A 20,303-nucleotide genomic window follows, 5' to 3' on the forward strand; every position below is an offset into this window, starting at 1 on the left:
CACACACTGAGACAATGGGGATGTTCTATCGGGAACTCACCAAGGCCAGCTGGACTGGGTCTGAAAAAGCATGGGATAAAACCGGACTCGCTGAACATAGCGGACAATGAGGACTACTGAGAAATCAAGAACAATGGCACTGGGTTTTGATCCTACTGCATGTACTGGTTTTGTTGGAGCCTAGGCTGTTTGGATGCTCACCTCCTAGAACTGGAAGGAGGTGAGAAGTCCCACAGGGCAGTGAACCCTGACTGCTCTTCGGGCTGCTGAGGGAGGGGGACTTGATTGGGGGAGGGGGAGGGAAATGGGAGGCGGTGGCGGGGAGGAGGCAGAAATCTTTAATTAATAATAAGTAAATAAATAAAAGATAGTGTTTTTAAGAGAAGGCATGGTGCCACAGGCCTTTAAACCCAGTACACAGGAGGTGATAGCAGGGATATCTCTATGACTTCAAGGTCATCCAGGGTATCATAGTAAGACCTTGCCTAAAACAAAAAGCCTTTTAAATTGAATATCTTTTTAGGGAATAGAATAGGTTTTGATTTTTCATATATTGCAGAACAATTAAATTGAGTTAAATCACACCTCTGCCTCCTCAAAATACTTATTTTGTGGTAACAACATGTAATTCACCATACTAACTCTATTCATCTTATCTAGTTGAAACTTGTTTCCTTTGACCGTTCCGTCTCTCACAACAACTTTTGCCAGGGCTCAAGCCCTAGTAATCTGTGTTCTACTCTTTATTCCTATAATTTAACTACTTGAAGTTAAAATTTCTGTGTTTAGCTTATTTCACTTCACATAATATCCTCTAAATTCATACTTCAGGAAACAAGAGTTTCCTTACTTTTTAATATATACCACATATAGTCCTTGTTTATTCATAATTCTTATCAAGGAAAAAGTCAAAAAATTTTCTCATTTATAACTTTAAGGTCTAACAATAAGTAGATTAAGAGGAATTAAGATTCAGATATTTAATCAACCATGGTATCAAAACTTAAGACACATGGAAGAAATCATATTTCTTTTCAAAATCTGAATGCCAACATTAAAAAGAATTGTTTTATAATTATGTTTTCTAATTATATAAATGATTAAAAGAATTGTTTATATAAATTATTAATAATTTATTAATACTATGTGTAACGTTATATTACTTTTGCCTTAATTTCTTAATGAAGTGCCTGATAATTGAAAAAGTAAATTTTGAAAATTACTTTAAAATCTGGTCTTTTTTCAACATGCCAGGTTTACTTTCCTCTTTGATGGTTACAGAGTGGTGAAAGTTTCCCATCTCTTGTACATACCTGTTCTTTTATAGAAGGGTGGGATATAGAAAGAGGCTGGTTAAAAGTGCCGAATTCAAAGGACACTACGTGACATGTAAATGGTTTTATATAGCATGAGGTATTTAAGATGGGTTATGCCTGAAAAGTGGGAGATGTGAAGTTTATTATTGAGTAAGGATAGTACTGGATATTTCAATCTTCAGACAACTAGCAAATGCAAGCTCATGATTAACTGCTAATTACCCTCAAAATGAGAAGGGAGGAATTAGGAACTGAGCCAAACTCCTCTCTCCTTTTCTATTTCTGAGGAATTGCAGCTGTTCAGAAGGCAGTAATGCATCCCTTCCTCTCCCCCTCCTCCCCTTTTCCTCTCTTTCTCTCTCTTTCACCTCCTGTCCCCCTTCTCTACCTCTGTCTTTTCTCTCCCTCCTTTTCCACTTCCTTTCTTTTTTTGCATTGACCCCTCTTAAAGACCAACGGATTTAAAAATTTGTTCTGCACATAACCAGGCAGTACTATTGCTTTCATGCTATGTCAGTTATCCACTGCTGTTTAACAAATTACCAAAATCTTGTAAGCTCGTAACAGCCCAATTTATTCCTACAGTGTTGCTGGCCTAGATTTTCCCACCAATCCAGAGTCAAAGAGTCTTTCGAGCAGCCATCATTTCAAGGCTCAGCTAGGAGCAGCTCACAACCTGGAAGTTTGAAAGGCCCAAAAGGCTGCTGCAGGTGGAAGTCATGTTGATTTGTAACCTGATCACAGAAGTAACACCCCATCACTTCCGCTTAGTTAACTTGTTAGAAGACAGACAGTAAGTCCAGCCCACCCTCAAGGGAAGGGATTGACATTTGGATTTATACACTAAGAAGTAGAAAATATCTGGGTCACTCGTGATTTGGCTTACCCATCATACTTTGTATTTCTTTTGAGACAAGGTCACACTATTTAGCCAAAGCAGGCCTCAATCTTATTATAATTCTGTTGCTTCAAATTTCCAAGTGCCCTGATCACAGACAGGTGTGTGGTTTTAACGAGTCTCAAGCAAAGTTCAAAAGTGCCTCGCTCAGAATGTTTCAGAGGCCTATTGTTTTATAGTTGAATTTCCATATGAACATATGCATTGTGCTCCAAGTACAGGGGCATTTGCATAAAACTCATATTTTCCCCCAAATCTTCAAGTATAATTGATAGCCCAAGAAGACTGGCCTGGCAACTGTCGGCTCAGCGCTAGGGCTGCAAATGTGAGAGGGGCCAGGTTGCTGAGGAGCCCCAGCCATACCAGGCACCCTTCAACCTCACCTGAATTTCCATCTTCTCTAAGTCATTTGTCCTGATTGAAATTCCACCATTAACTGTGCATTTTTGTTTAATCTTGACAGTCTGTATTTTATAAAAGTGAATCTTTTCTTTTTGACGAAAGGGAGTATTTTGAACTGCTCTCTGCCACAGAATTCTTAGTCCCTTCTAGTCTTTCAAACACAGTTGATTTTACTTATCAGGGCAACGATTTATCAGCTATTCATTTATCAGCTACTGACTTTGCAAGGGATTACATACTGACCTCTCCTCTATTGTGTTGGGAAGGTGAAATTTCAAAGCAGGGCAAATTTAGGAGGGGGGGGGTTCAGCATTTAAGAGCACTTGTGCTAGCAGTGGACCAGCAGCCACAGGTCCACCCCCAATCATTTGTAACTGCAGGAGATACCACCCATTCTCTAACCTCTGCTGGCTGTATGCATACGTACATGCACTTCTCCATATGTACACGCAGGCAAAACACTCATGACCACAAAATAAGGATAAACAAATGCTTTTTAAAAAGAAGGGTAAAATTTAATTTGCCATCAACAATTGAGAAGGCTATGCTAAGGCAGATGTCTATCAAAGGATGTATAAGCTATCAGTAACAGTGTGCTCTTAATTTCTCTGTGTCAGTTTTTAACTGTTTTCTTTTTGTTAATTTAATTAAAATCTTATTATGTTTATTTATTTATTTATTTATTTATTTATTTATTTATTTATTTATTTATATGCTCTCTGTGTGTGCGTGTGCACCTGCATGCAAACACACATGTGTATGGATCAGAAGACAGTTTGAGGGAGTAATTTGACCTTTTTACTATACGGGTTCTGGGAATCAAGCTTGGGCCACGAGGCTTGGAAGCAAGTACTTTTACTCCCTAAACCACCTTGCTGACCCTTATCTTTTAATTAGCATACAAAGCAGCAGGGTTCCTTGTGGCCTTTTCATACATACTCAGCTGTGTTTGATTCTCCCTCTATGCTTTCTTTTCTTCTTCTAATGGGCCCTGAGGTTTCTCTGATCAATACACACAGTTAAACTGTTTGTTAGGGAGGGGGTAGGGGGAAATCCTAGGTATGCTAGTTTTCTTTCTTTTCATTTTGTGTATTAACAAAATTTTGTGTTATTGTGCTGCAAATGAAAGTTAGCTATTATTGAAAACTGTGCTAGGATTAAAGGAATCTCATCTGGTTAATATATATTTGCCAGAAAGAAAGACAAAGCCAGGTGACTGTCTTTCCTTTGGCCTGCTAATGATTTTTTTAGTGAAGAGAATTTTTCTCTATCCTAAAGAAGAGCAATATGCCAAGCATATTGGCAGGGGTGCCAAGTGTTTTTGCAGTTACAGATAAGCAGTAAATGGAAAACAACATACGACATTCTAATCTGATATATCATATGGCCAGGTTATTCAGTACTACAGAAAGCTGGACAAAGCCCAGTTTATATTTCTGCTCACATAAGGCTCATATAGATGTGACAGAAGGGTTTAACCTTTCCTTCTCCTTTTCCCTCATTCACTTTCTACACTTCCCTTCTTCTCCCCTCCCCTCCTCTCCTCTCTTTTCCTTTCTTCTCCTCACCTCTTCCCTCCCTTCCCCCTCTCTCTTCTCCTCACCTTTCTTTCCTTCTCCCTCCCCTCCTCTCTCCTCTTCTAGCCTCCTCTACTCTTCTCCCTTATCCTCCCTCCTTTCTTTTTCCTCCTTCTCTTTGTTTTCAGTTTTTGTTATTTTAAGTAACAGGAATTTCCACACCTTTATCATAATTTGAAGCTGAAAAATATAGAAAGAAACAAATATTTTCCCACCTTTACACATTTTTGCTAACTAATTTATTGTAAGGTAACACAAATTTATGAGTCGTGGATTTGAAGTAAACAACTTTACCAGCTTATAGCATATTTATATGGTATATTTATAGAGTTCTGCCACCATTTCCACAATCAATTCTAAAATATTTTCATAACCTCAAGTCGAAATCCAACCCATTCTCTCTATTTCCATCTAGCTCCACATAAGCATCAATACATTTTCTGTTGCATATTCTGGACATTTCATAGAAGTAGAATGATAAAATGTGGCACTTATATCTAGCTTCTTTTAGTGTTCATATTTTCAAGGTTCATCCTACATGGAGCTTCCTCGGTTGGTGGCTAGCTCCTTGCTATCTCTTCTTTTACTTTGGTTCATTATTACTAAACTCATTCCAAACCAAAAATATGACTTCTGTAGGTCATTCTCCTATCTAGATAGAACAATAGGACAAGATTCTATCTGAATTTTAAAAATGACATAATAAATTAAGCACAAGTAATAAAACCACTCCAGCGAACTCAGGAACTTGGCTCAGGGGGCTTCCCTGAAGCTGCCATATACCCGCGGTGCTATCTCTTAAGCCCAGTTGGTAGAGTGCTGGCCTAGTATGCTCAACACCTTGGGAATGATCCCTACCTAGCAACGCCTGGTGGAGTGTGTCTGTAATCCCAGAATGTGGGAGGTGGAAGTAAGAAGATCAGAAGCCTGAGGATGTCCATTCTCAGCTACAACAGCGTGTTTGTGCCAGCCAGAATACACAAGACTTTGTCTTTAAAAGCAAGCAAGCAAATCTATGTTAGGTAGGGAGGCCTGCCTCACCCACTCCTCAGGCATCACGGTACACTAGTCTGCATGTAACCCATCTAAACTAGGTACCTAGTGAACTGGATACAGCTGTGGAGGATCAGTTTGCTGTGTTTGAAGCTGCATCCTACCAAATAGGATAATGACCCAGAATGAGAACATCAGAAGGCAGTGATTGTACTCCTGGATGGACACAATAGCCACAGCAAGCATATGCAAACTTGCAAACCAGGCATGATAGTGCACCTGCATGGCAGCACTCAGAAGGCAAGAGGAACCCAAGTTCAACAATAGCTTAGGCCACATAGTTAGATCCATATAGCTCATGTCAACAATGATCACTCACTTAGGACTTCACTCACACTGGCTTCCTCCATTTCTGATGCTGCTTTATCCTTCATCATCACTCACTGCAACCTTCTGGTTTAAGGGCCCACAGTGATGTCAACTCTTCTGATTTCTAGCCCATTGGCCCAGCCTGCAGACATTGGAATGGGTAACCTAGCTTGTGTGTGTTCCAATTCACTAAAATTCATTTTATTCTTTATATCCTTACATCCTATTCTGTTATGACTAATATTGGAATGAATAGTATTTCCACTTATTGGTAATGTTTCTCAACCATTTATAGGACATTAAATCTTTGGCAGTTTTTTTTTTGAGATACCTTTATCAATTATCACTGTCTTCTGACTTCATTTCCTTTTACTCTTTCAAAATTACCAACTAGTTGAATGAAAACTATAACAAATATTTGCTTACTATTTACACAACCAGAACAAATGATAGCAGGTTACCATATTGTTTCAGAGACTTTGTATCCAAAGGGATAGTGAAAGGCAGACTGGTAATGTAGACGTAGAAAAGGGAAGTAAACTCTTTTTTAGTTTGTTTTTCTTCATTGTATGCAATGAAAAGTTTTGTTATGGCATTGTCAAGCAAGGCTAGAAACTCATCTAGCCTTGTTTGTAAATATAAATATTATTATTATTGTATATGTGTGAAGTGTGTGTGGAGGGGAGGGGGTCCATATGTGCCTCCATGTGTATATGGAGATCAAAGGACAGCTCTGTGGAGTCAGTTCTCTCCTTCCACCTTCACGTGTGTTCAGTGGACAGAACTCAGGTCACTAGGCTTAGTGCGTAAAGTCCCTTTACCAGCTTAGCCATTTCACCTGTGTCAACAGAATTACTGGAAAGTGTGTCTACAGAGACTGATTAGAACTGCAGATGTGTAGAGGTTGGAATGTTGCAAGTCCAGAGCCTAAATACCTTATCTTGAGCTAGCTTTAGCCTGCTGCCTTGCCTACCTCTGTGTGGGAACGAATGGCCTGCAACTAACAGATAAGAAGCTTTTAAATATATTAACTTAGCAGATCCCCTAACATCCACCAACAAAAAGCTAAGAATGTTACAGATAGTATCTGAGGCCAAAGTTCCCCCTGTATCGCCATACCTGTCTCTCTGATGTGCCCTCCAAATGTATTTTCAACTTGTCTTATGACTGTCATTGTTCCACAAAATTATACAAGTTCATGAAACTGTTTTCAGGTTGGAATGGAGAATTTGGGGTAATCTAATTCTGTGTTCCTGGGCCAGGGTCACTCAAAATGGCCCCATAATAAACTATCTCCTATTCCCTTTAAGATGAGAGGTAGAGTTTTTTGTTTGTTTGTTTGTTGTGAATATTAGCACATATCTTTTTTTATTTTTTTATTTAAAAGTAGTTTTTTCATTTTACATACCAACCACAGTTCCTCCTCCCTCCCATCTTCCTACCTCCCCACCTTTCCCCAAACCCCCATCCACTTCTCAGAGAGCATGAGGACCTAGATAAAAATTCTGGCATATCAAGTTGAGGCAGGACCTAGTCCCTCCCCCCTGTATCAGTGCTGAACAAGGTATCCCTCCATAGGGAATGGGTTCCAAAAAGCCAGTTCATGCCCTGGTCCCACTGCCAGCGGCCCCACAGACTGCCCAAGCCAAAGAATTGTCACCCATATTCAGAGGGCCTAGTTTGGTCCTAAGTAGGTTCCCCTGCTGTCAGTCCAGAGGCAGTGAGCTCCCACTAGCCCCATCTTGGTCTTGACCCCTTTGCTTATATTATCACTCCTCCCTCTCTCTGATTGGCCCAGTGCTTAGCTGTGGATCTCTGCATTTGCTTCCATTCATTGATGACAATTAGGAAAATACAGATAATTTTAACAATAAAATAATATTAACAGACTTTAATGTGCCATATGCACTAAGCTCATCATAACTTTTCCTAAAGCTATCCTTGGTGATTTTTATGTTTAGTGCTACTATGCTCATTTTTATACTGCTTCTATGAGGGATTCTGCTTGGCTAAATGATACTATGTATACACTTTTCTGTTTTCTTAGCAAATGTATCATTTGGGATATTAAATCTAGAGTTTTACATGCATCCGTTTGCTCAAACAACCATTCAAGTCATATATTCCCTTATTAATTCTCTGTTTAGTCAAAGCATCAGTCACCAGGAAACTTGTTAAAAAAACTTCCCATTGTGAAGAGGTTCTATCTCTCTTTTAAACCCTGTCACCTTCTATTTATATAGTTTGAAACCTGACTAACAAGTTCATGCAAGTGTAGAGTGGTTAATTAAAAGTTTTCTCATGCAGTGATTCCATACGCCTGTTAGAGTGTCTTAGGTGTGCTCCTCTGGGCAAGTCTGACCTTTTGTTTGTTTTTTGTTAGCAGTCTCTCAAATGAGAGCATTTTTTTTTTTTGGATCCTTTTACTTTCAACCTACTTCCTAGATTTGGTGTCACTCAGAAACAGCATTTTGTTGAATTTGTTCCTGTCCCTCACATACATCTGAGCACTTTTATTTTATATTTGACAGTTCTGGTTCAATGAAAATTCTGTGGTTTCATGAGAATCAGTATTTATTGTTAATGCTTTGGTTTGCATTTTATGCTTGCTAGGGATTTATTTTCCCTGTAGACTTGTTTTTCCTTTCCTGAATTTTGTTCTCTCATCTGGCTTGGAGAGAGATTTTGCTACATGTCATTGTCATGGTTCCAAGAGTAAACATTAAACTCTATATTCTATAATTATTTTGATCTTACTCAATGTTTTATGACCTCAATATGGACTTTTCAGATGGCAAGGAATTAGACCTATGTGTATGCCGAATTGTCATATATTCATCACCGAGCTTCAAATACTATCATCTTCCTACCATGCTTGGTCTACCAATTTGTCTCCATCATTTCATTCTGTGTTTCAACATGTTGAAACAAATCCCAATAATAGTATCATTCCAAAAGTATGTTATTAGCTAATCTTATCCTTAAAAACACTTTAAAGTTACCACAATATTATGAACCTTACAAAAGTAACAATTCATTAATGTCCTCACATATGTTCCTGTTTGATTTTCCCCAACTATCTAAAGTACGCTTTAATTTTTATTGATGTGTACTGAGGTTTTGCCTGCATGTATGTCTGCTTACCATATGTGTGCCTGATGCCAAAGAACACCATTCTGGAACTGGAGTTACAGATGGTTGTGAGCTGCATGTGGGTGCTGGAACTCAAACCCTAGTCTTCTTGGAAAGTAGCAAGGACTCTTAACCATGGAACCATCTTTCCAGACCATAAAGTTAAACTTTTTAACGTTAGTTTGTAATCAGAATGTAATTGAGGTCATATACTAAAACTGTCATGTTTGGGACTTGCCATAATAATAATTTTCCTTTCCTCTTATTTTTTTAATCTTTTATGCCATTTATTTGTTGAATAATCTGGATCAGTTGTAGGTCATAGTCATTTTATTTGTAAAATTAAAAATAATTATATGTTTTTAGAAGAGGCTTAATACCATTCACAATGTGTTGATACATTGTGAAAGACATTGCCAATGGCATGCTAAAAGATATTTTGAAGAATTATTTATTTACTATTTAGGTAGACTATTACATACTAGTTATCTTTAACTATGTACATAATTATTCCAAAACCATACCCACTAAATGGAAGTGTCTATCTTCAATATAGAAAAGAATTAACTTTTAGTCTTTCACTTCTAAAACTCCATTCTTGCATGCGGAGGTCCCAGGCATGATAATCTCAGACACAGAAGTCACATCACTAAGGTCCCATGACATTTCGCGGATGAGCTTAGTAACAAAAGTGAATGATCTCCTCAGAAAACACAATCATGAATTATTTCCAATGGATTTTTAGGCGATTAAGCTTCTCATTAGCCCAACATAGTTAATATTCTAAGCATGTATTATTAGTATTATTTTGTCATTATAGAAACAGAAAAAAGGAATACTTGTAGTAATACCATGGATTTCAAAAATGTTATCAGAACAAGAATTATGCATGCATGAATGAAGTGTTCATTACTGTATTGTTTCTTATTTTAACTCTATTAACATGCATACTTACTCACAGAACTTTAAGGCATGGCCGAAAGAGAAATATTGTAGATAAGATAAAGGAATCATAAACATATTTCATCTGTAAGCAATAATGAGCTATTTTTTAAGTAATTCAAGAAATAAGTTATTATAAGTAGATAAACCTTGAAGATGTATATAATTTTATTCATTCATTTTAAGGCTAAATCAAAAGACAAGTAGTTGAATTCCTCTAACTATAAATGGAGTCAAACTCTTAACTGTTATTCTACACTCTTTTCTCTACACTTCACCACCTTCAAACAACTGCAATAGGACAATTTCAGTATCATAAATAAACTTATTATTATTATTATTAAATGTGGGGGCATTTATGAAGATAAACACTATAGAAGAAGCACAAACCTGTTTTAATGTATTAATTATTGAAGTTGCATGAATACATTTATAGTAGAAAGAAAATCCCCTGGTTCTCATTAGCTATGTACATAAAGATATGAGCAAATTAAACACACAAACCTTTGGATCACAAGGAGTTTCTGAGAAACTCCTATCCACCCTCTTCACTTGGAAGAAAAGGACATAAATCTGTTTTATAAAATTTTTAATTTTGGACATAATATACCAACAAACCTGAAGTTGGGTGATTGACCTATGAGGTGACAATCAGGAAATTCAGTTTCCATCTTGAATTCTCTCTCTCTAAAATAAGAACTCCATGTGTTCTCATTTCTTTTGGATAGTATATTGGTAAGGAGTAGGGTATTCCCTGAAATGGATTAATAAATAATTACTCAGTTTAAAAGAGGGTATGCATCATTTACTTTAAGACCCCAAGGAACATCCAATTTCCATGCAAAGGAATATGTAGCCCAGCCTAGATCTAAAGACCTAGGTTTTATGCTCTAGTCATCTTCTCTTTCTTTTCAGCATTGTTAGAAGACAAAATTTACTTACTAGATGGGGCAGGGGAGGAAGAATGGTTAAGAACTTTTCAAAAATATTTTAAAATAACAAAATCAAACTTCATCCTGTACTGTACACAGCCCTTTTGACTCCCTATCTTTGTTTTGAGGAAGACAAATGGTGTCAATGTTGGATCTGCCTCCTCTGCAGTAGCCCTCTGCAGACTATGGTGTCAGTTTCCAATAACCAAATGAAATGCGATAAGGAACTCTGTTGAAATGATGGCTCAGTGGTTAAAAGCACTTAGTGCTATTTTAGTGAACTTGGGTTCAATTCCTAGCATTCACAGAGCAGTTCACAATCACCCCTAACTGCAGTTCCAGGGAATCTGACATCCTCTTTTAGCTTCTGTGGGCACTTCGTGAAAATGGTGCATGCATTGCCTGAATATGCATGAGTATACACATAAGATGAAATTAGGATTTAAAGGAATAAAATAGAAAGTTCTCTAAGTTTCTGTTAGGCTCCAGAAGAGGTTCCACAGGTAGTAATTCTTGTATAGAGTGCACAGTCACTTCTCTTTACAGCATGATCTGTAGAAAAGTATCATTGTTTCTTGTGCTTTAATTTGCAAATTATCTTGTTATTAAATCATATTTAAATGGGTGATGACCATTTCTGGAGTTCCAAAGTAACTATAAAGATACCATCTCACTACTAAAATTTCATCTAAAAATAAAACTTTCAAAGTGAAGAAAAGTTATAGACTTGAATGCCATTTGAATAATTTACTAATATCATCATAAAATATGTTTCTGAGTGTTTTGATCAGAAAAACCACAAAATTAACTAATGGATAATCATTATTGAGTTGTTTCTGAAATATATAAGAGCAATTCCAAAATAATTACTAAAGGATTAATTATATAATGAAAAGATTTAGAAATCTTTAATCTTGTTATTTCAGCAAAACATGAGATTTGGTACAGATACATATTAATTCTTTGTGTGTATGTAGAGATCCAATTTATTTGTAGTCAGCAGGATATGATGTGTATGTGTATGCATGTAGGTGAATGCCAGAAAACAACTCAGTGGAGTCAGTTCTCTCCTTCTAACTTTAAGTAGGTACCAGAGACCAAACTTTGGATGCCAAGTTGTGTGGCAAGCACCTTTACTTGTTGAGCTACCTTGCTGTGCCAAAGATCAAAATTTTAAGTGCAAATGCTAGTCAAATAAATCCAGTGTTTTAGAGCCAGCTTTTGATTGTTACTTTGTAAATCTCTTCCTATCTCTTCAAGTTATCATTAATAAGACTTTTCACTATCTGCATCAGCAATGGGTACACACTACAAATTAGAGCTCCTTTGAGAAACTAGAATATCATACATTAAATCTATCATATGCAAGGTTCATATCAATATAGTAGAATGAGAAAGACAGTGAGCCCAAGAAAAACTAGAGTATTGGGAAAGTAAATTTCAAAGGCAGTGACATAGTAAGCTTTGGAATATTTAAGTACACCAAATGGCATGCCAAAGTTAAGGCCAAATATATTACTCATTATTATAAATGTGAATGGATTAAATTCTCAAGACACAAGACTAATATTCTAAGACTAGGTTAAAGAAAGGTTAAAACTAAAGTAAAGAACAAAGCTATCCCAGGCAAATGCAAATGGGAAGAAAGAAAAGGTCACCATTTCAACACCAGGAAAAGTAGAATTAAATTTAGAAAGCATACAAGTACATTGAGAAATCTGTCTTTTATTGATAAAGCCACGTCTAGGAGTTAGACAACGCAAAAGTTGTTGGAACATAAGGGAAAGTTGAAAAAATTATTACCATTTGGGAAGCTATTTATACAGCTCTCTTAATTGTAGATAAAAAAGGGAGGAGAACAAGGAAAGAGACTAATATTATTAGTGTTATTAGTTTGACACATTCATTAATACCACAGCAAAAAGTTTTATCTTTTCAAATATTTGTAGATAATTAACAAAAGTTAACAAAATATTTTAATTTGCAAAAAGGTCTTGCTGCATTTATCAAATCACATCAACCTTGTTTTTTAGCAAGAATATATAACATCATCCATTATCAAAAGGCAGTAACTAGGAAAGCAAACCATTAAGTATCTAAGACACTCCTAAAATAACTGGGGGATCTAAGAGAAAATAAAGCATAGCTTAAATCAGTATTTATTAAAAAATGGAAGAACAAAAGGTATTATTAAAAGTATGGGGCCCACCAGACATGGTGGTGCACACCGGTAATCCGAGCCCCACTGAGGAAGAAGCGGGTGGGTGATCTTCAGGTATTCGAGGCCAGCCTGGTTCTATATAACGTGTTCCAGGTTAGCCAGGACTACAGAGTGACAGCCTTTCTCAAAACAGCTTTTTTAAAATTATGGAACCTGAACTGCACCCAAAGAAAACATAGTAGTTTAAAGAGTATTTATTGTAGAATATTTATCTAATACTAATTGTAAAAGATTATGTTGAATTCTTTTAAATCTTAAAACCCAAAATTGAATTCAGTAACATTTAAAGAATTTTATGCTGTAAATTCATGAAAAACTAGCATAGGAATTCTTAATAACAGGTCAAGGGAAAGATATACTTCCCTAGACATTTTAGTATTTTCTTTGAATGGGTGCTGCTTCAAGTTTATTTGTAGAAACAGCACAGGACACCAACCATCTGCCTACAGTTTTAGGGGTAGAGGGAGGTCACACCAGTCCATCTGTCTTCATATTAGCAGAGAGGTCTTTACTATTTGGCCTTCACAAAGGTCTTGGGACCTTTGGGTGCCAAGCGGCAGTTGGAGCTGGAACAAGAGCTGAAGCCGGAGGCTGAGCTGTCACCATCAGTCTCAGTTTGAGCTTTGCCCTTTGATTGGCAGAATGAGTGACCTCCTGGATGGCCTCTGCACGTAAATTTATTGCTTTTACATTGTTTTCCCTCATCTTCTTTAGGCCCTTCTTGATGTTGTTCTTGGCAAAACTCATGCTCCTCAAGAACCTGGAGTTGAAATATTTAAGAGATTTGTAACTTTGTGACCTGAGGTTTCTTAACGGCATGTCCATGCTATTTTTGTGCCTATGTGTGGTATCTTTCTTGGCCTTGTCTGCATGGTAATGACAGTTTACTTCTGTACATTTTTTGAGGGGGGAACATTCAACAGATACCACTATAAGGAACCTTTAAAGCAGAATAATAAAGATAATTTCTAACAACACCTAATCTGACCCTATATAGTTTCTTTTTTTATTAAAAAATAAGTTTAGGAAAACATTAGCATCATATTTTATGAGGAAACACTAGAACAATTCTCATAAAATTTAGAAAAATAGAGTTGTCTATTTATATTTTGGTGGTGAACCTAGCTTTTAATGGCTAAGCCATCTCTCCAGCCTTTATCTACTTATTTCTTTTACATGAAGTAATATTATTAATAAAGATAATGGTATATCATTATTATTTGTCAAAGCATTCAGAAGATATAAATATATAATTCAATCAGAAAGTAGGGTGTGGTAGCACAATCTGTAATCCCAGCCTGATCTACATAGCAAGTTCCAGGTCAGCCAGAGTTACATAGAGAGCCCTGTCATTACAAAAATTACAGTGTGTGTGTGTGTATGTGTGTATGTATGTGTGTGTGTGTGTGTGAGAGAGAGAGAGAGAGAGAGAAAGAGAGAGAGAGAGAGAGAGAGAGAGAGAGAGGGAGAGAGTGTGTGTGTGTGAGTGTGTGTGTATGGGGGGGGGGGGGGGGAGAGAGAGAGAGAGAGAGAGAGAGAGAGAGAGAGAGAGAGAGAGAGAGGTGGAGGGAAAGAGCACTTGCTGATCTTCCAGAATACTGGAGCTCAGTTTCCAGCTCCTGCATGGTGGTTCCCAATTGAAGTCTGTAACTCCAATTGCAAGGATCTGACCTCCTCAAGCACCAGGCTCACATGGGTACACACACACACACACACACACACACACACACACTCAGGCAAAATACCCACAAACATTAAAAAAGACAAGAGAAAGAAGTACCAAAAGCACCATATTAATGTGTTAAAGTCAGTTTCTTTGATTTTATCCATCAACTATTTGATAATAAAATGAAAAATAAAACCAGTATATTTTAATGCTAGTTGTGTCTTACAGAAACAACTTAATGGGGAAAAGTTTCAGACATCATGGTTACAGAGGGGTCCCTGGTTTGATGAGAAGGCAGGGTAGATCCTCAGTTCAGGCATTGGGCAATGGATATTTACGTCCTGGAAGGCCAAGCAGTAGAGAATGACTAGAACTTGGGTGTGTGCAGTAACCTTCAACAGTTTGCCACTAGGCAAACCAAAACTGTGTTATGGTTTTCATCTCTTTAATAGACAAGCCATGCCCACTCCCAGTGACCTCTGCCCTCCTCCTGCCATCTTAGAGTCTGTCTGTCCCCTCTTTGTGCATGCGCATCTCTCTCTCTCTCTCTCTCTCTCTCTCTCTCTCTCTCTCTCGGGTCCTTCTATGTCTCTCTCCACTTCTTTTCTTTCTTTCTCTCTCCTCTAAGTAATACATATCCAATTCTATTCCATACAATGTGTCTGAGCATGTCCCTTCTGCCTGCTCACATCAGCCTGCCTTGCTGGGACCAGCCCGCCAGGGATCTTGCAACTGCTCTGGGTCCAGCAGCCATCTCTGCCTGGAACTAGCTGCTCTGCGGGCCTGGTGGGGATCTTGCAACATTTTTAAAACACTGTAATCATCTAGGCCCCACATCCTAAGGGTTCCATAGCCTCTCAGAATGGTGCAGCAGCTGGGGAACAAACCCTCAAAATTCCAGCCTGTTGGTGACAGTTCAGATTCAAACCATAACATTAATAATGATTACATAGGAAAACCACGTACTAAAATGAACAAAATTATGGGCATTAAAAATGTAAAAAACATGTACATTTTCTTCTTTTGTTTCTTGGTGGAGGGGCATCTAGGTTGTTTCTAGTTTCTGGGTATTACAAATAATGCTGCTATGAACATAGTTGAGCAAATGTCCTTGTAGCATGATTGAGCATTCTTTGGATATGTACCCAAAAGTGGTATTGCTGGATCTCAATGGAGGTACATTGACTCCCAATTTTCTGAGAAACCACCATACTGATTTCCAAAGTGATTGTACCAGTTTGCATTCCCACCAGCAATGAAAGAGTGTTTCCCTTACTCTGAATCCTCTCCAGCATAAGCTGTCATTAGTATTTTTGATCTTAGCCATTCTGACTGGTGTAAGATGATATCTCAGAGTCATTTTGATTTGCTTTTCCCTGATGGCTAAGGATGTTGAACATTTCCTTAAATGTCATTCGGCCATTTGAGATTCTTCTGTTAAGAATTCTGTTTAGGTCTGTATCCCATTTTAAATTGGATTATTTGGTATTTTGATATCTAATTTCTTGAGTTCTCTATATATTTTGGAGATCATTCCTCTGATGTGGGGTTGGTGAAGATATTTTCTCATTCAGTAGGTTGCCATTTTGCCTTATTGACTGTGACCTTTGCTTTACAGAAGCTTCTCAGTTTCAGGAGGTCCCATTTATTTATTGTTGTTCTCAGTGTCTATGATACTGGTATTATATTTAGGAAGTGGTATCTTCTGTGCCCATGCATTGAAGGCTACTTCTCAATTTCTCTTCTATCAGGTTCAGTGTAGTTGGATTTATATTGAGTTCTTTAATCAATTTGGACTTCCGATTTTTAATGGGGATAGATATGGATTTATTTATATTCTTCTACATGTTGACATCCAGTTATTCCAGCACCAATTGTTGAAGATAGTTTCTTTCTTCCACAATGGAATACTACTCAAATGTAACAAACAATGACATCTTGAAATTTGCATGCAAATGGATAAAACTAGAAAAAACCATCCTGAGTGAGGTAACACAGACCCCGAAAGATTAGCATGGTATGTACTCATTCATAAGTGGATACTAACTGTAAAGTAAAGGATAAAAATTCTATGGTCCACAACCCCAGAGAAACTAAGTAACAAGAAGAACCCTAAGAGAAACATATATAGACCCCCTTGGGAAGAGAAAATAGACAAGATATCCTGAGAAAATTGGGAGCATGGCTGTTTGGAGAGAAGAGAGGGCAAAAGTGGAGGAGAAGGTGACAAGGGGATGGGGAGGAGACCTTTTGGGAACAGGATTCTTGAGGTATGGGAAAGACAGAGACGGAGAGCAAGGAAAGAGATATCTTGATTGAGGGAGCTATTATGGGACTAGCAAGCAACCAGGCACCAAAGAAATTCCCAGAAATCCACAAGGGTTACCCCAGCTGAGATAAGACCCTAAGCTATAATGGAGAGGATGCCATAACTGGCCCTACCCTGTAGTCAGATTGATGACTGTCTTAAATGTCACCATAGAACCTTCATCCAGCAACTAATGGAAGGCAGAGGCAAAGACCCACAGTGGAACACTGGGCTGATCTCCCACAGTCCAGTCAAAGAGTAGGAAGAATGACAATATGAGCAAAGAGGTCAAGACCATGATGGGGATACCCATTGAAACAGCTTGCCTGAGCTAATGGGTGGGAGCTCACCAACTCCAATGAGGGAACCGGTAGAGGACCAAACTAGGCTCTGTGAATGTGGGTGACAGTTGTATGGCTGGGGCAGACTGTGGGATCACTGGCAGTGAGACCAGGATTTGTCCTTACTGTTTTTACTGGCTTTTTGAAGCCCATTCTCATTTGGGGGATACCTTGCTCAACCTAGATATATTTGAGAGGGCCTTGGTTCTGCCTCAAAGTAGTTTGCTAGACTGTTGACTCCCTATGGGAAACCTTACCCTCTCTGAGAAGTGGAGTGGGGTGAGGGTAGAATGGGGGAAAAATGGAGGGAATGGCAGAAGGGGAGGGAGTGGGAACTAGGATTGGTATGTAAAATGAGAAAAGATAGATTTTTTAAAAAAAAATAAATGAATTAATAAATGGAAAAAATGTGAAAAACATAAATGACAGAAGGTGCTATAGGAACTGTATGTACACATATGATGCGCTCTCAAAAGCATGTCATACCACCATGTGTATGTCTCTTTATACATAATATCTGTATGTATTGAGGGAGATATGATGCAGTCAGGATACTTTACAGTTCATCTGAGAGAACAAATATGAGAATATCCAATTACTTTTGAATAAAGACAAGTAAAAAGATAGAGGGAGATAATTTGTCTACCAGACATAGCAACATATTTTAGAACTACAGATAAGGAAAGGGGAAGATGCTGTGGCCCAAATTGAAAGATGAATGAAACAGATACGTAGGGCATTCTAAACCAGTGGATAAAGCACCAATATTCAATAAACACTGAACAACTAGAGAACCACTTGCACAATTATAAATTGTGAATAAATCGAAGGCTAAAATGTATAAAATGAAATAAACTCAACAATATGATATGCTAATATATATTAAAATGGTATTTCAAATTCAGTGACAAAGAATGGAATATTTATTATGTGATTTTGGGACAACTGGCTATCCATATGGAAGAAAATAAAATTAGGATCCCAACTCATAAGAGCAAAAACAAAAAAAAAAATGAAAAAAGAAAAAATCCAGATGGATTACACACTAAGTGTAGACAAATAAAAATTAAAATCTTGAAGGAAAAACAAAGGATAACAAAAAGAGATTGGCAAGGCAAGAGGAACAGAAGTTATTTTTTTAAAAATCAAACATATTTATCTATATAAAATGAAAATATTTGCTATGACAAGAGATACAATAAATCAATGATAAGTTACAAACTTGGATACATTCTAGTGCTTAAGATGCTAAAGACTTGATTTCTATTGTGTGTATGAGTTATCACAAAAGGATGAGAAAGAGAAAGTCATAAGAGAAAACTCACTGGAAGCACATTCTTAAAAAAATACATGAAGATTTAAACTACCTGACAAGATTTTTTTTTAAGCCCAAGGAATGAATTTCTGAGTTCTGTTAATTCCTGAGCATACATTTTCCTTCACATTTGTTTTGTTTCCTCCCTATTATTGTGATATGCTTTGGAATGAATGGAGTTTTACAATCAGCAACCGTGACATCATTTTACCCATTCCAAATGTGAGAACATGGTTGCTGCTTCTGGAAATCGTATCTGGGAAACTGCATTCTATCTCTCATTCAGTTAATTCTCAGGAATAAAGAGCACGAGTATCAATTATTTTCTGAATTGTTACATTGACACTGTCACATATAATCAAGGAGGTCCCCACAAAACACGATTCAGTTCTATTCCATAGCTGTTCTTTGTGTACATAAACGACAGTTGTTTTAGCAAATACAAAATTTCACTGTGTAGTTTAGGATAGCCAAAACTACACAGTTTGAATGAGCTCATGACATTCTGTGGTGTGTGCCATGATGCCAGGGTTTATCCATTTTGTTAAGAAAACTCTGGAAGGACCAATTTCAGGAAACTTCTGTTGATTTCCTGTCTGCATACTTTGTGAATAATGCTGCAGTAAACATGAGTGGTGGAAATATTCATTTGACACTTGTTTCATTTTCTTTGGGAAAAAGGATGACTTCATGTCATTTTGTGCAATGCAGATGAAACTAGAAAACATTTTTTTAAAATGGGAATAAGCCAGGCAGAGGAAGATAAACAGCACACAATCTCCCACATGCACAAAACCTAAATATACCAATTTCATAGAAAGTAGAATAAAGATGATGAGAGTCTAGAGAAGGTAGAGGAGAAGCATAGATGAGAAGGGATAGACCAAAGGAAGAATAAGTTCTGTGGTGTCATTAAGCAGCCTGTTGGATGAGTGTAGCTATCCATAATGTACATTTCAAGAAGACATTGAATTTTATCATTGCAAAAGAAAGATACATGTTTGAGGTGTTGTGTATACTAATTAATATGATTAGATCACTATATAATGTGCATATGTATCAAAAGATCACACAGTACTCCTCAAGTATGAGAAATTATGTGACATGTAAGAATAAATATAAATATAAAAAGATTCTAGCTTCAAAAATTGCACAGTTGTATACTTACCTGGCTGGGTTGACATGACCACAGAGGTTATTTCCCAGAGCGAGGCTTATCCATTGTAGTCTGGATGTGCTTACCCCTATGATTTCACAAAATATGGGAAACTTGACTGCATGATTTATGGCAGTGAGGGCCTGTATTCATGCCCTCCCATGAGAAAAGTAAAATTAAAAATTTTAAAAATTGCATTGCTGTTTTACATAAAATCTTGGTATCAATAAAAAAGAAAGGTAAGTCAGTGAGATGGCACAGTAACTAAAGTGCTTGCTGTATAAGCCTGATGACCCAAGTTTGATGCCTACAATCCACAAAGTTGGGGCATTGTCTTCTCTATTACATGGTAACTCCATGTAAATTCCTTTTGTATTCATATATATTCCAGGAAGCCTCTACAGTAGCACATTTTTGATATTGCTTTTCAAAAGTCCTTCAGTGTTACCCATACCTCTCCATATTCCCAGCCCTTCTATCCCCCTCTTCATTTAATCCTCCGATTCTAGTTTTACATTTATCCCTGTATAACAAAATAATCCATTTTCATTTTCTTGCAATATCTGCTTCTTGCCCCTAACCCTTATTAGCTACCTTACCCCTCTGTATATCTTGTGTCTTAACGCGTTCCATCCAAGAAGGAAGGTTTTCAATTTTGGAGGAAACTGCTACCACAATAATAAATTATTTGGTTATGGGGTTAATGCAATGACTCTCCTCTCTTTATTCTTTTCT

General features: G+C 37.3%; 1 non-coding gene across 1 annotated transcript; it reads left to right on the forward strand.

Moving 5' to 3' along the window:
- The first annotated feature begins 19,572 nt into the window (after nucleotides 1-19,572).
- LOC130868753 (U1 spliceosomal RNA) lies at nucleotides 19,573-19,728 on the forward strand. Its single transcript, XR_009056565.1, has one exon. It is a non-coding gene; the product is annotated as a U1 spliceosomal RNA (small nuclear RNA).
- The last annotated feature ends 575 nt before the right edge of the window (nucleotides 19,729-20,303 follow it).

Source organism: Chionomys nivalis, chromosome X (assembly GCF_950005125.1).
Source record: "Chionomys nivalis chromosome X, mChiNiv1.1, whole genome shotgun sequence".
Classification (NCBI taxonomy): Eukaryota; Metazoa; Chordata; class Mammalia; order Rodentia; family Cricetidae; genus Chionomys; species Chionomys nivalis.